The following is a 14,059-nucleotide window of genomic DNA, read 5'->3' on the forward strand; positions in this document are numbered from 1 at the left end:
TGAGGGAGAGGGACTGTGACTGTGTGAGGGAGAGGGACTGTAACTGTGTGAGGGAGAGGGAGTTTGACTGTGACTGTGTGAGCGAGAGGGACTGTGACTGTGTGAGGGAGAGGGACTGTGACTGTGTGAGGGAGAGGGACTGTGTCTGTGTGAGGGAGAGGGACTGTGACTGTGTGAGGGAGAGGGACTGTGACTGTGACTGTGTGAGGGAGAGGGACTGTGCCTGTGACTGTGACTGTGTGAGGGAGAGGGACTGTGACTGTGACTGTTACTGTGTGAGGGAGAGGGACTGTGACTGTGACTGTGTGAGGGAGAGGGACTGTGACTGTGACTGTTACTGTGTGAGGGAGAGGGACTGTGACTGTGACTGTGACTGTGCCTGTGTGAGGGAGAGGGACTTTGACTGTGTGAGGGAGAGGGACTGTGACTGTAAGAGGGAGAGGGACTGTGACTGTGTGAGGGAGAGGAACTGTGACTGAGTGAGGGAGAGGGACAGTGACTGTGTGAGTGAGAGGGACTGTGACTGTGTGAGGGAGAGGGACTGTGACTGTGACTGTGACTGTGTGAGTGAGAGGGACTGTGACTGTGCGAGGGAGAGGGACTGTGACTGTGACTGTGTGAGGGAGAGGGACTGTGACTGTGACTTTGTGAGGGAGAGTGACTGTGACTGTGACTGTGTGAGGGAGACGGACTGTGACTGTGACTCTTACTGTGTGAGGGAGAGGGACTGTGACTGTGACTGTCACTGTGTGAGGGAGAGGGACTGTGACTGTGACTCTTACTGTGTGAGGGAGAGGGACTGTGACTGTGACCTTGTGAGGGAGAGGTACAGTGACTGTGACTGTGTGAGGGAGACGTACTGTGACTGTGACTCTTACTGTGTGAGGGAGAGGGACTATGACTGTGACTCTTACTGTGTGAGGGAGAGGGACTGTGACTGTGACTGTGACTGTGTGAGGGAGAGGGACTGTGACTGTGACTGTCACTGTGTGAGGGAGAGGGACTGTGACTGTGACTCTTACTGTGTGAGGGAGAGGGACTGTGACTGTGACTGTGTGAGGGAGAGGGACTGTGACTGTGACTGTGTGAGGGAGAGGGACTGTGACTGTGACTGTGACTGTGTGAGGGAGAGGGACTGTGACTGTGACTGTGACTGTGTCAGGGAGAGGGACTGTGACTGTGTGAGGGAGAGGGACTGTGACTGTGTGAGGGAGAGGGACTGTGACTGTGACTGTGTGAGCGAGAGGGACTGTGACTGTGACTGTGTGAGGGAGAGGGACTTTGACTGTGTGAGGGCGAGGGACTGTGACTGTGTGAGGGAGAGGGACTGTGACTGTGAGGGACTGTGTGAGGGAGAGGGACTGTGACTGTGACTGTGAGGGACTGTGAGAGGGAGAGGGACTGTGACTGTGACTGTGAGGGACTGTGAGAGGGAGAGGGACTGTGACTGTGACTGTGTGAGGGAGAGGGACTGTGACTGTGACTGTGTGAGGGACTGTGTGAGGGAGAGGGACTGAGACTGTGACTGTGAGGGACTGTGTGAGGGACTGTGACTGTGACTGTGTGGCACTGTGTGAGGGAGAGGGACTGTGACTGTGACTGTGAGGGACTGTATGAGGGAGAGGGACTGTGACTGTGACTGTGACTGTGACTGTGAGGGACTGTATGAGGGAGAGGGACTGTGACTGTGACTGTGAGGCACTGTGTGAGGGAGAGGGACAGTGACTGTGACTGTGTGAGGGAGAGGGACTGTGACTGTGACTGTGTGAGGGAGAAGGACTGTGACTGTGAGGGACTGTGTGAGGGGGAGGGACTGTGACTGTGACTGTGAGTGAGAGGGACTGTGACTGTGTGAGGGAGAGGGACTGTGACTGTGACTGTGTGAGGGAGAAGGACTGTGACTGTGAGGGACTGTGTGAGGGAGAGGGACAGTGACTGTGACTGTGTGAGGGAGAGGGACTGTGACTGTGACTGTGTGAGGGAGAAGGACTGTGACTGTGAGGGACTGTGTGAGGGAGAGGGACTGTGACTGTGACTGTGAGGGAGAGGGACTGTGACTGTGACTGTGTGAGGGAGACGGACTGTGACTGTGTGAGTGAGAGGGACTGTGACTGTGTGAGGGAGAGGGACTGTGACTGTGTGAGGGAGAGGGACTGTGACTCTGTGAGGGAGAGGGACTTTGTCTGTGTGAGGGAGAGGGACTGTGACTGTGACTGTGACTGTGTGAGGTAGAGGGACTGTGACTGCGTGAGGGAGAGGGACTGTGACTCTGTGAGGGAGAGGGACTTTGTCTGTGTGAGGGAGAGGGACTGTGACTGTGTGAGGGAGAGGGACTGTGACTGTGTGAGGGAGAGGGACTGTGACTGTGACTGTGACTGTGTGAGGGAGAGGGACTGTGACTGTGACTGTGACTGTGTGAGGGAGAGGGACTGTGACTGTGACTGTGACTGTGTGAGGGAGAGGGACTGTGACTGTGACTGTGACTGTCACTGTGTGAGGGAGAGGGACTGTGACTGTGACTCTTACTGTGTGAGGGAGAGGGACTGTGACTGTGACTGTGACTGTGTGAGGGAGAGGGACTGGTACTGTGACTGTGTGAGGGAGAGGGACTGTGACTGTGACTGTGTGAGGGAGAGGGACTGTGACTGTGACTCTGTGAGGGAGAGGGACTGTGACTGTGACTGTTAGGGACTGTGTGAGGGAGAGGGACTGTGACTGTGAGGGACTGTGTGAGCAAGAGGGACTGTGACTGTGACTGTGTGAGGGAGAGGGACTGTGACTGTGTGAGGGAGAGGGACTGTGACTGTGACTGTGTGAGGGAGAGGGACTGTGACTGTGACTGTGTGAGGGAGAAGGACTGTGACTGTGTGAGGGAGAGGGACTGTGACTGTGTGAGAGAGAGGGACTGTGACTGACTGTGTGAGGGAGAGGGACTGTGACTGTGACTGTGTGAGGGAGAGGGACTGTGACTGTGACTGTGTGAGGGAGAGGGACTGTGACTGACTGTGTGAGGGAGAGGGACTGTGACTGTGACTCTTACTGTGTGAGGGAGAGGGACTGTGACTGTGACTGTGTGAGGGAGAGGGACTGTGACTGTTACTGTGTGAGGGAGAGGGACTGTGACTGTGACTGTGTGAGGGAGAGGGACTGTGACTGTGTGAGGGAGAGGGACTGTGACTGTGTGAGGGAGAGGGACTGTGACTGTGACTGTGTCTGTGTGAGGGAGAGGGGATTGTGACTGTAACTGTGTGAGGGGGAGAGACTGTGACTGTGTGAGGGAGAGGGACAGTGACCGTGTGAGGGAGAGGGACTGTGACTGTGACTGTGTGAGGGAGAGGGACTGTGATTGTGACTGTGACTGTGACTGTGTGAGGGAGAGGGACTGTGACTGTGACTGTGTCTGTGTGAGGGAGAGGGGATTGTGACTGTGACTGTGTGAGGGGGAGAGACTGTGACTGTGACTGTGTGAGGGAAAGGGACTGTGACTTTGACTGTGACTGTGTGAGGGAGAGGGACTGTGACTGTGTGAGGGAGAGGGACAGTGACCGTGTGAGGGAGAGGGACTGTGACTGTGACTGTGTGAGGGAAAGGGACTGTGACTTTGACTGTGACTGTGTGAGGGAGAGGGACTGTGACTGTGTGAGGGGGAGGGACTGTGACTGTGTGAGGGAGAGGGAGAGGGACTGTGACTGTGACTGTGTGAGGGAGAGGGACTGTGACTGTGACTGTGTGAGGAAGAGGGACTGTGACTGTGTGAGGGAGAGGGCCTGTGTGAGGGAGAGGGACTGTGACTGTGTGAGGGAGAGGGACTGTGACTGTGACTGTGACTGTGTGAGGGAGAGGGACTGTGACTTTGACTGTGACTGTGTGAGGGAGAGGGACTGTGACTGTGACTGTGACTGTGTGAGGGAGAGGGACTGTGACTGTGTGAGGTAGAGGGACTGTGACTGTGGCTGTGTGAGGGCGAGGGACTGTGACTGTGAGGGACTGTGTGAGGGAGAGGGACTGTGACTGTGACTGTGAGGGACTGTGTGAGGGAGAGGGACTGTGACTGTGACTGTGTGAGGGAGAGGGACTGTGACTGTGACTGTGTGAGGGAGAGGGACTGTGACTGTGAGGGACTGTGGGAGGGAGAGGGACTGTGACTGTGACTGGGAGGGACTGTGTGAGGGAGAGGGACTGTGACTGTGACTGTGAGGGACTGTGTGAGGGAGAGGGACTGTGACTGTGACTGTGAGGGACTGTGTGAGGGAGAGGGACTGTGACTGTGACTGTGAGGCACTGTGTGAGGGAGAGGGACTGTGACTGTGACTGTGAGGGACTGTAAGAGCGAGAGGGACTGTGACTGTGACTGTGACTGTGAGGGACTGAGTGAGGGAGAGGGACAGTGACTGTGACTGTGTGAGGGAGAGGGACTGTGACTGTGACTGTGTGAGGGAGAGGGACTGTGACTGTGAGGGACTGTGTGAGGGAGAGGGACTGTGACTGTGACTGTGAGGGAGAGGGACTGTGACTGTGTGAGGGAGAGGGACTGTGACTGTGTGAGGGAGAGGGACTGTGACTGTGACTGTGACTGTGTGAGGGAGAGGGACTGTGACTGTGTGAGGGAGAGGGACTGTGACTCTGTGAGGGAGAGGGACTTTGTCTGTGTGAGGGAGAGGGACTGTGACTGTGTGAGGGAGAGGGACTGTAACTGACTGTGTGAGGGAGAGGGACTGTGACTGTGACTGTGTGAGGGAGAGGGACTTTGACTGTGTGAGGGAGAGGGACTGTGACTGTGTGAGGGAGAGGGACTGTGACTGTGTGAGGGAGAGGGACTGTAACTGACTGTGTGAGGGAGATGGACTGTGACTGTGACTGTGACTGTGTGAGGGAGAGGGACTGTGACTGTGACTGCTACTGTCACTGTGTGAGGGAGAGGGACTGTGACTGTGTGAGGGAGAGGGACTGTGACTGTGACTGTGACTGTGACTGTGTGAGGGAGAGGGACTGTGACTGTGACTGTGACTGTGTGAGGGAGAGGGACTGTGACTGTGACTGTGACTGTGACTGTAACTGTGTGAGGGAGAGGGACTGTGACTGTGACTGTGACTGTGTGAGGGAGAGGGACTGTGACTGTGACTGTGTGAGGGAGAGGGGCTGTGACTGTGACTGTGACTTTGTGAGGGAGAGGGACTGTGACTGTGACTGTGTGAGGGAGAGGGGCTGTGACTGTGACTGTGACCGTGTGAGGGAGAGGGACTGTGACTGTGACTGTGTGAGGGAGAGGGACTGTGACTGTGACTGTAACTGTGTGAGGGAGAGGGACTGTGACTGTGACTGTGTGAGGGAGAGGGACTGTGACTGTGACTGTGACTGTGTGAGGGAGAGGGACTGTGACTGTGACTGTGTGAGGGAGAGGGGCTGTGACTGTGACTGTGACTGTGTGAGGGAGAGGGACTGTGACTGTGACTGTGTGAGGGAGAGGGACTGTGACTGTGACTGTGTGAGGGAGAGGGACTGTGACTGTGACTGTGTGAGGGAGAGGGACTGTGACTGTGATTGTGACTGTGTGAGGGGGAGGGACTGTGACTGTGAGGGACTGTGTGAGGGAGAGGGACTGTGACTGTGACTGTGAGGGACTGTGTGAGGGAGAGGGACTGTGACTGTGACTGTGAGGGACTGTGTGAGGGAGAGGGACTGTGACTGTGTCTGTGTGAGGGAGAGGGACTGTGACTGTGACTGTGACTGTGACTGTGTGAGGGAGAAGGACTATGACTGTGTGACGGAGAGGGACTGTGACTCTGTGAGGGAGAGGGACTGTGACTGTGTGAGGGAGAGGGACTGTGACTGTGTGAGGGAGAGGGATTGTGACTGTGACTGTGTGAGCGAGAGGGACTGTGACTGTGACTGTGTGAGCGAGAGGGACTGTGACTGTGACTGTGTGAGGGAGAGGGACTGTGACTGTGTGAGGGAGAGGGACTGTGACTGTGTGAGGGAGAGGGACTGTGACTGTGTGAGGGAGAGGGACTGTGACTGTGTCTGTGTGAGGGAGAGGGTCTGTGACTGTGACTGTGTGAGGGAGAGGGACTGTGACTGTGAGGGACTGTGTGAGGGAGAGGGACTGTGACTGTGACTGTGAGGGACTGTGTGAGGGAGATGGACTGTGACTGTGACTGTGACTGTGTGAGGGAGAGGGACTGTGACTGTGAGGGACTGTGTGAGGGAGAGGGACTGTGACTGTGACTGTGAGGGACTGTGTGAGGGAGAGGGACTGTGACTGTGTCTGTGTGAGGGAGAGGGACTGTGACTGTGACTGTGACTGTGACTGTGTGAGGGAGAAGGACTATGACTGTGTGACGGAGAGGGACTGTGACTCTGTGAGGGAGAGGGACTGTGACTGTGTGAGGGAGAGGGACTGTGAATGTGACTGTGTGAGCGAGAGGGACTGTGACTGTGTGAGGGAGAGGGATTGTGACTGTGACTGTGTGAGCGAGAGGGACTGTGACTGTGACTGTGTGAGCGAGAGGGACTGTGACTGTGACTGTGTGAGGGAGAGGGACTGTGACTGTGTGAGGGAGAGGGACTGTGACTGTGTGAGGGAGAGGGACTGTGACTGTGTGAGGGAGAGGGACTGTGACTGTGTCTGTGTGAGGGAGAGGGTCTGTGACTGTGACTGTGTGAGGGAGAGGGACTGTGACTGTGAGGGACTGTGTGAGGGAGAGGGACTGTGACTGTGACTGTGAGGGACTGTGTGAGGGAGATGGACTGTGACTGTGACTGTGACTGTGTGAGGGAGAGGGACTGTGACTGTGTCTGTGTTAGGGAGAGGGACTGTGACTGTGACTGTGACTGTGACTGTGTGAGGTAGAGGGACTGTGACTGTGACTGTGTGAGGGAGAAGGACTATGACTGTGTGACGGAGAGGGACTGTGACTCTGTGAGGGAGAGGGACTGTGACTGTGTGAGGGAGATGGACTGTGACTGACTGTGACTGTGTGAGGGAGAGGGACTGTGACTGTGACTGTCACTGTGTGAGGGAGAGAGACTGTGACTGTGACTGTGTGAGGGAGAGGGACTGTGACTGTGACTGTGTGAGGGAGAGGGACTGTGACTGTGTGAGGGAGAGGGACTGTGACTGACTGTGACTGTGTGAGGGAGAGGGACTGTGACTGTGACTGTCACTGTGTGAGGGAGAGAGACTGTGACTGTGACTGTGAGGGACTGTGTGAGGGAGAGGGACTGTGACTGTGACTGTGAGGGACTGTGTGAGGGAGAGGGACTGTGACTGTGTCTGTGTGAGGGAGAGGGACTGTGACTGTGACTGTGACTGTGACTGTGTGAGGGAGAAGGACTATGACTGTGTGACAGAGAGGGACTGTGACTCTGTGAGGGAGAGGGACTGTGACTGTGTGAGGGAGAGGGACTGTGACTGTGACTGTGTGAGCGAGAGGGACTGTGACTGTGTGAGGGAGAGGGATTGTGACTGTGACTGTGTGAGCGAGAGGGACTGTGACTGTGACTGTGTGAGCGAGAGGGACTGTGACTGTGACTGTGTGAGGGAGAGGGACTTTGACTGTGTGAGGGAGAGGGACTGTGACTGTGTCAGGGAGAGGGACTGTGACTGTGACTGTGTGAGGGAGAGGGACTGTGACTGTGTCAGGGAGAGGGACTGTGACTGTGACTGTGTGAGGGAGAGGGACTGTGACTGTGTGAGGTAGAGGGACTGTGACTGTGTGAGGGAGAGGGACTGTGACTGTGTGAGCGAGAGGGACTGTGACTGTGACTGTGTGAGGGATAGGGACTGTGACTGTGACTGTGTGAGGGCGAGGGACTGTAACTGTGTGAGGGAGAGGGACTATGACTGTGTGAGGGAGAGGGACTGTGACTGTGACTGTGACTGTGTGAGGGAGAGGGACTGTGACTGTGTGAGGGAGAGGGACTGTAACTGTGTGAGGGAGAGGGAGTTTGACTGTGACTGTGTGAGCGAGAGGGACTGTGACTGTGTGAGGGAGAGGGACTGTGACTGTGTGAGGGAGAGGGACTGTGTCTGTGTGAGGGAGAGGGACTGTGACTGTGTGAGGGAGAGGGACTGTGACTGTGACTGTGTGAGGGAGAGGGACTGTGCCTGTGACTGTGACTGTGTGAGGGAGAGGGACTGTGACTGTGACTGTTACTGTGTGGGGGAGAGGGACTGTGACTGTGACTGTGTGAGGGAGAGGGACTGTGACTGTGACTGTTACTGTGTGAGGGAGAGGGACTGTGACTGTGACTGTGACTGTGCCTGTGTGAGGGAGAGGGACTTTGACTGTGTGAGGGAGAGGGACTGTGACTGTAAGAGGGAGAGGGACTGTGACTGTGTGAGGTAGAGGGACTGTGACTGTGTGAGGGAGAGGGACTGTGACTTTGTGAGGGTGAGGGACTGTGACTGTGTGAGGGAGAGGGACTTTGACTGTGACTGTGACTGTGTGAGGGAGAGGGCATGTGACTGTGACTGTGACTGTGTGAGGGAGAGGGACTATGACTGTGTGAGGGAGAGGGACTGTGACTCTGTGAGGGAGAGGCACTGTGACTGTGACTCTTACTGTGTGAGGAAGAGGGACTGTGACTGTGACTGTGTGAGGGAAAGGGACTGTGACTGTGACTGTGTGAGGGAGAGGGACTGTGACTGTGACTGTGACTGTGTGAGGAAGAGGGACTGTGACTGTGTGAGGGAGAGGGACGTTGACTGTCACTGTGACTGTGTCAGGGAGAGGGACTGTGACTGTGACTGTGTGAGGGAGAGGGACTTTGACTGTGTGAGGGAGAGGGACTGTGACTGTGTGAGCGAGAGGGACTGTGACTGTGACTGTGTGAGGGAGAGGGACTGTGACTGTGACTGTGTGAGCGAGAGGGACTGTGACTGTGACTGTGTGAGGGAGAGGGACTGTGACTGTGATTGTGACTGTGTGAGGGAGAGGGACTGTGACTGTTTGAGGGAGAGGGACTGTGACTGTGTGAGGGCGAGGGACTGTGACTGTGTGAGGGAGAGGGACTGTGACTGTGTGAGGGAGAGGGACTGTGACTGTGACTGTGTGAGGGAGAGGGACTGTGACTGTGACTGTGAGGCACTGTGTGAGGGAGAGGGACTGTGACTGTGACTGTGAGGGACTGTGTGAGGGAGAGGGACTGTGACTGTGACTGTGAGGCACTGTGTGAGGGAGAGGGACTGTGCCTGTGACTGTGACTGTGAGGGACTGTGTGAGGGAGAGGGACTGTGACTGTGAGTGTGTGAGGGAGAGGGACTGTGACTGTGTGAGGGAGAGGGACTGTGACTGTGAGGGACTGTGTGAGGGAGAGGGACTGTGACTGTGACTGTGAGGGACTGTGTGAGGGAGAGGGACTGTGACTGTGACTGTGAGGCACTGTGTGAGGGAGAGGGACTGTGCCTGTGACTGTGACTGTGAGGGACTGTGTGAGGGAGAGGGACTGTGACTGTGAGTGTGTGAGGGAGAGGGACTGTGACTGTGTGAGGGAGAGGGACTGTGACTATGTGAGGGAGAGGGACTGTGACTGTGACTGTGTGAGGGAGAGGGACTGTGACTGTGTGAGGGAGAGGGACTGTGACTGTGTGAGGGAGAGGGACTGTGACTGTGTGAGGGAGAGGGACTGTGACTGTGTGAGGGAGATGGACTCTGACGGTGTGAGGGAGAGGGACTGTGACTGTGTGAGGGAGAGGGACTCTGACTGTGTGAGGGAGAGGGATTGTGACTGTGACTCTGACTGTGTGAGGGAGAGGGACTGTGACTGTGTGAGGGAGAGGGAGAGGGACTGTGACTGTGTGAGGGAGAGGGCCTGTGTGAGGGCGAGGGACTGTGACTGTGTGAGGGAGAGGGACTTTGACTGTGTGAGGGAGGGGGACTGTGACTGTGTGAGGGAGAGGGACTGTGACTGTGTGAGGGAGAGGGACTGTGACTGTGTGAGGGAGAGGGACTGTGACTGTGTGAGGGAGAGGGACTGTGACTGTGACTGTGACTATGACTGTGTGAGGGAGAGGGACTGTGACTGTGTGAGGGAGAGGGACTGTGACTGTGTGAGGGAGAGGAACTGTGACTGTGTGAGGGAGAGGGACAGTGACTGTTTGAGGGAGAGGGATTGTGACTGTGTGAGGGATAGGAACTGTGACTGAGTGAGGGAGAGGGACAGTGACTGTGTGAGGGAGAGGGACTGTGACTGTGTGAGGGAGAGGGACTGTGACTGTGTGAGGGAGAGGGACTGTGACTGTGTGAGGGAGAGGGACTGTGACTTTGACTGTGTGAGGGAGAGGGACTGTGACTGACTGTGTGAGGGAGAGGGACTGTGACTGACTGTGTGAGGGAGAGGGACTGTGACTGTGTGAGGGAGAGGGACTGTGACTGACTGTGTGAGGGAGAGGGACTGTGACTGTGACTGTGACTGTGTGAGGGAGAGGGACTGTCACTGTGACTGTGACTGTAACTGTGTGAGGGAGAGGGACGGTGACTGTGACTCTTACTGTGTGAGGGAGAGGGACTGTGACTGTGTGAGGGAGAGGGACTGTGACTGTGTGAGGGAGAGGGACTGTGACTGTGTGAGGGAGAGGGACTGTGACTGAGTGAGGGAGAGGGATTGTGACTGTGTGAGGGAGAGGGACTGTGACTGTGTGAGGGAGAGGGACTGTGACTTTGACTGTGTGAGGGAGAGGGACTGTGACTGTGTGAGGGAGAGGGACTGTGACTGTGTGAGGGAGAGGGACTGTGACTGTGTGAGGGAGAGGGACTGTGACTGTGTGAGGGAAAGGGACTGTGACTGTGTGAGGGAGAGAGACTGTGACTGTGACTGTGTGAGGGAGAGGGACTGTGACTGTGACTGTGTGAGGGAGAGGGACTGTGACTGTGTGAGGGAGAGAGACTGTGACTGTGACTGTGTGAGGGAGAGGGACTGTGACTGTGACTGTGTGAGGGAGAGGGACTGTGACTGTGACTGTGACTGTGTGAGGGAGAGGGACTGTGACTGTGACTGTGTGAGGGAGAGGGACTGTGACTGTGACTGTGACTGTGTGAGGGAGAGGGACTGTGACTGTGTGAGGGCGAGGGACTGTGACTGTGTGAGGGAGAGGGACTGTGACTGTGTGAGGGAGAGGGACTGTGACTGTGTGAGTGAGAGGGACTTTGACTGTGACTGTGTGAGGGAGAGGGACTGTGACTGACTGTGTGAGGGAGAGAGACTGTGACTGTGACTGTGACTGTGTGAGGGAGAGGGACTGTCACTGTGACTGTGACTGTAACTGTGTGAGGGAGAGGGACTGTGACTGTGACTCTTACTGTGTGAGGGAGAGGGACTGTGACTGTGACTGTGTGAGGGAGAGGGACTGTGACTGTGACTGTGTTAGGGAGAGGGACTGTGACTGTGACTGTGACTGTGTGAGGGAGAGGGACTGTGACTGTGACAGTGTGAGGGAGAGGGGCTGTGACTGTGACTGTGACTGTGTGAGGGAGAGGGACTGTGACTGTGTGAGGGAGAGAGACTGTGACTGTGTGAGGGAGAGGGACTGTGACTGTGTGAGGGAAAGGGACTGTGACTGTGACTGTGTGAGGGAGAGGGACTGTGACTGTGATTGTGACTGTGACTGTGTGAGGGAGAGGGACTGTGACTGTGTGAGGGAGAGGGACTGTGATGGTGACTGTGACTGTGACTGTGTGAGAGAGAGGGACAGTGACTATGACTGTGACTGTGTGAGGGAGAGGGACTGTGACTGTGATTGTGACTGTGACTGTGTGAGGGAGAGGGAATGTGACTGTGTGAGGGAGAGGGACTGTGACTGTGTGAGGGAGAGGGACTGTGACTGTGTGAGGGAGAGGGACTGTGACTGTGTGAGGGAGATGGACTGTGACGGTGTGAGGGAGAGGGACTGTGACTGTGTGAGGGAGAGGGACTGTGACTGTGTGAGGGAGAGGGACTGTGACTGTGTGAGGAAGAGGGACTGTGACTGTGACTGTGACTATGACTTTGTGAGGGAGAGGGACTGTGACTGTGTGAGGGAGAGGAACTGTGACTGTGTGAGGGAGAGGGACTGTGACTGTGTGAGGGAGAGGGACTGTGACTGTGTGAGGGAGAGGAACTGTGACTGTGTGAGGGAGAGAGACTGTGACTGTGACTGTGACTGTGTGAGGGAGAGGGACTGTGACTGTGACTCTTACTGTGTGAGGGAGAGGGACTGTGACTGTGACTGTGTGAGGGAGAGGGACTGTGACTGTGACTGTGTTAGGGAGAGGGACTGTGACTGTGACTGTGACTGTGTGAGGGAGAGGGACTGTGACTGTGACAGTGTGAGGGAGAGGGGCTGTGACTGTGACTGTGACTGTGTGAGGGAGAGGGACTGTGACTGTGTGAGGGAGAGAGACTGTGACTGTGTGAGGGAGAGGGACTGTGACTGTGTGAGGGAAAGGGACTGTGACTGTGACTGTGTGAGGGAGAGGGACTGTGACTGTGATTGTGACTGTGACTGTGTGAGGGAGAGGGACTGTGACTGTGTGAGGGAGAGGGACTGTGATGGTGACTGTGACTGTGACTGTGTGAGAGAGAGGGACAGTGACTGTGACTGTGACTGTGTGAGGGAGAGGGACTGTGACTGTGATTGTGACTGTGACTGTGTGAGGGAGAGGGAATGTGACTGTGTGAGGGAGAGGGACTGTGACTGTGTGAGGGAGAGGGACTGTGACTGTGTGAGGGAGAGGGACTGTGACTGTGTGAGGGAGATGGACTGTGACGGTGTGAGGGAGAGGGACTGTGACTGTGTGAGGGAGAGGGACTGTGACTGTGTGAGGGAGAGGGACTGTGACTGTGTGAGGAAGAGGGACTGTGACTGTGACTGTGACTATGACTTTGTGAGGGAGAGGGACTGTGACTGTGTGAGGGAGAGGAACTGTGACTGTGTGAGGGAGAGGGACTGTGACTGTGTGAGGGAGAGGGACTGTGACTGTGTGAGGGAGAGGAACTGTGACTGTGTGAGGGAGAGGGACAGTGACTGTTTGAGGGAGAGGGACCGTGACTGTGTGAGGGAGAGGAACTGTGACTGAGTGAGGGAGAGGGACAGTGACTGTGTGAGTGAGAGGGACTGTGACTGTGTGAGGGAGAGGGACTGTGACTGTGACTGTGACTGTGTGAGTGAGAGGGACTGTGACTGTGCGAGGGAGAGGGACTGTGACTGTGACTGTGTGAGGGAGAGGGACTGTGACTGTGACTTTGTGAGGGAGAGTGACTGTGACTGTGACTGTGTGAGGGAGACGGACTGTGACTGTGACTCTTACTGTGTGAGGGAGAGGGACTGTGACTGTGACTGTCACTGTGTGAGGGAGAGGGACTGTGACTGTGACTCTTACTGTGTGAGGGAGAGGGACTGTGACTGTGACCTTGTGAGGGAGAGGGACAGTGACTGTGACTGTGTGAGGGAGACGTACTGTGACTGTGACTCTTACTGTGTGAGGGAGAGGGACTATGACTGTGACTCTTACTGTGTGAGGGAGAGGGACTGTGACTGTGACTGTGACTGTGTGAGGGAGAGGGACTGTGACTGTGACTGTCACTGTGTGAGGGAGAGGGACTGTGACTGTGACTCTTACTGTGTGAGGGAGAGGGACTGTGACTGTGACTGTGTGAGGGAGAGGGACTGTGACTGTGACTGTGTGAGGGAGAGGGACTGTGACTGTGACTGTGACTGTGTGAGGGAGAGGGACTGTGACTGTGACTGTGACTGTGTCAGGGAGAGGGACTGTGACTGTGTGAGGGAGAGGGACTGTGACTGTGTGAGGGAGAGGGACTGTGACTGTGACTGTGTGAGCGAGAGGGACTGTGACTGTGACTGTGTGAGGGAGAGGGACTTTGACTGTGTGAGGGCGAGGGACTGTGACTGTGTGAGGGAGAGGGACTGTGACTGTGAGGGACTGTGTGAGGGAGAGGGACTGTGACTGTGAGGGACTGTGAGAGGGAGAGGGACTGTGACTGTGACTGTGAGGGACTGTGAGAGGGAGAGGGACTGTGACTGTGACTGTGTTAGGGAGAGGGACTGTGACTGTGTGATTGA

This window comes from Nothobranchius furzeri, chromosome 4, assembly GCF_043380555.1.
Source record: "Nothobranchius furzeri strain GRZ-AD chromosome 4, NfurGRZ-RIMD1, whole genome shotgun sequence".
NCBI classification, from domain to species: Eukaryota; Metazoa; Chordata; class Actinopteri; order Cyprinodontiformes; family Nothobranchiidae; genus Nothobranchius; species Nothobranchius furzeri.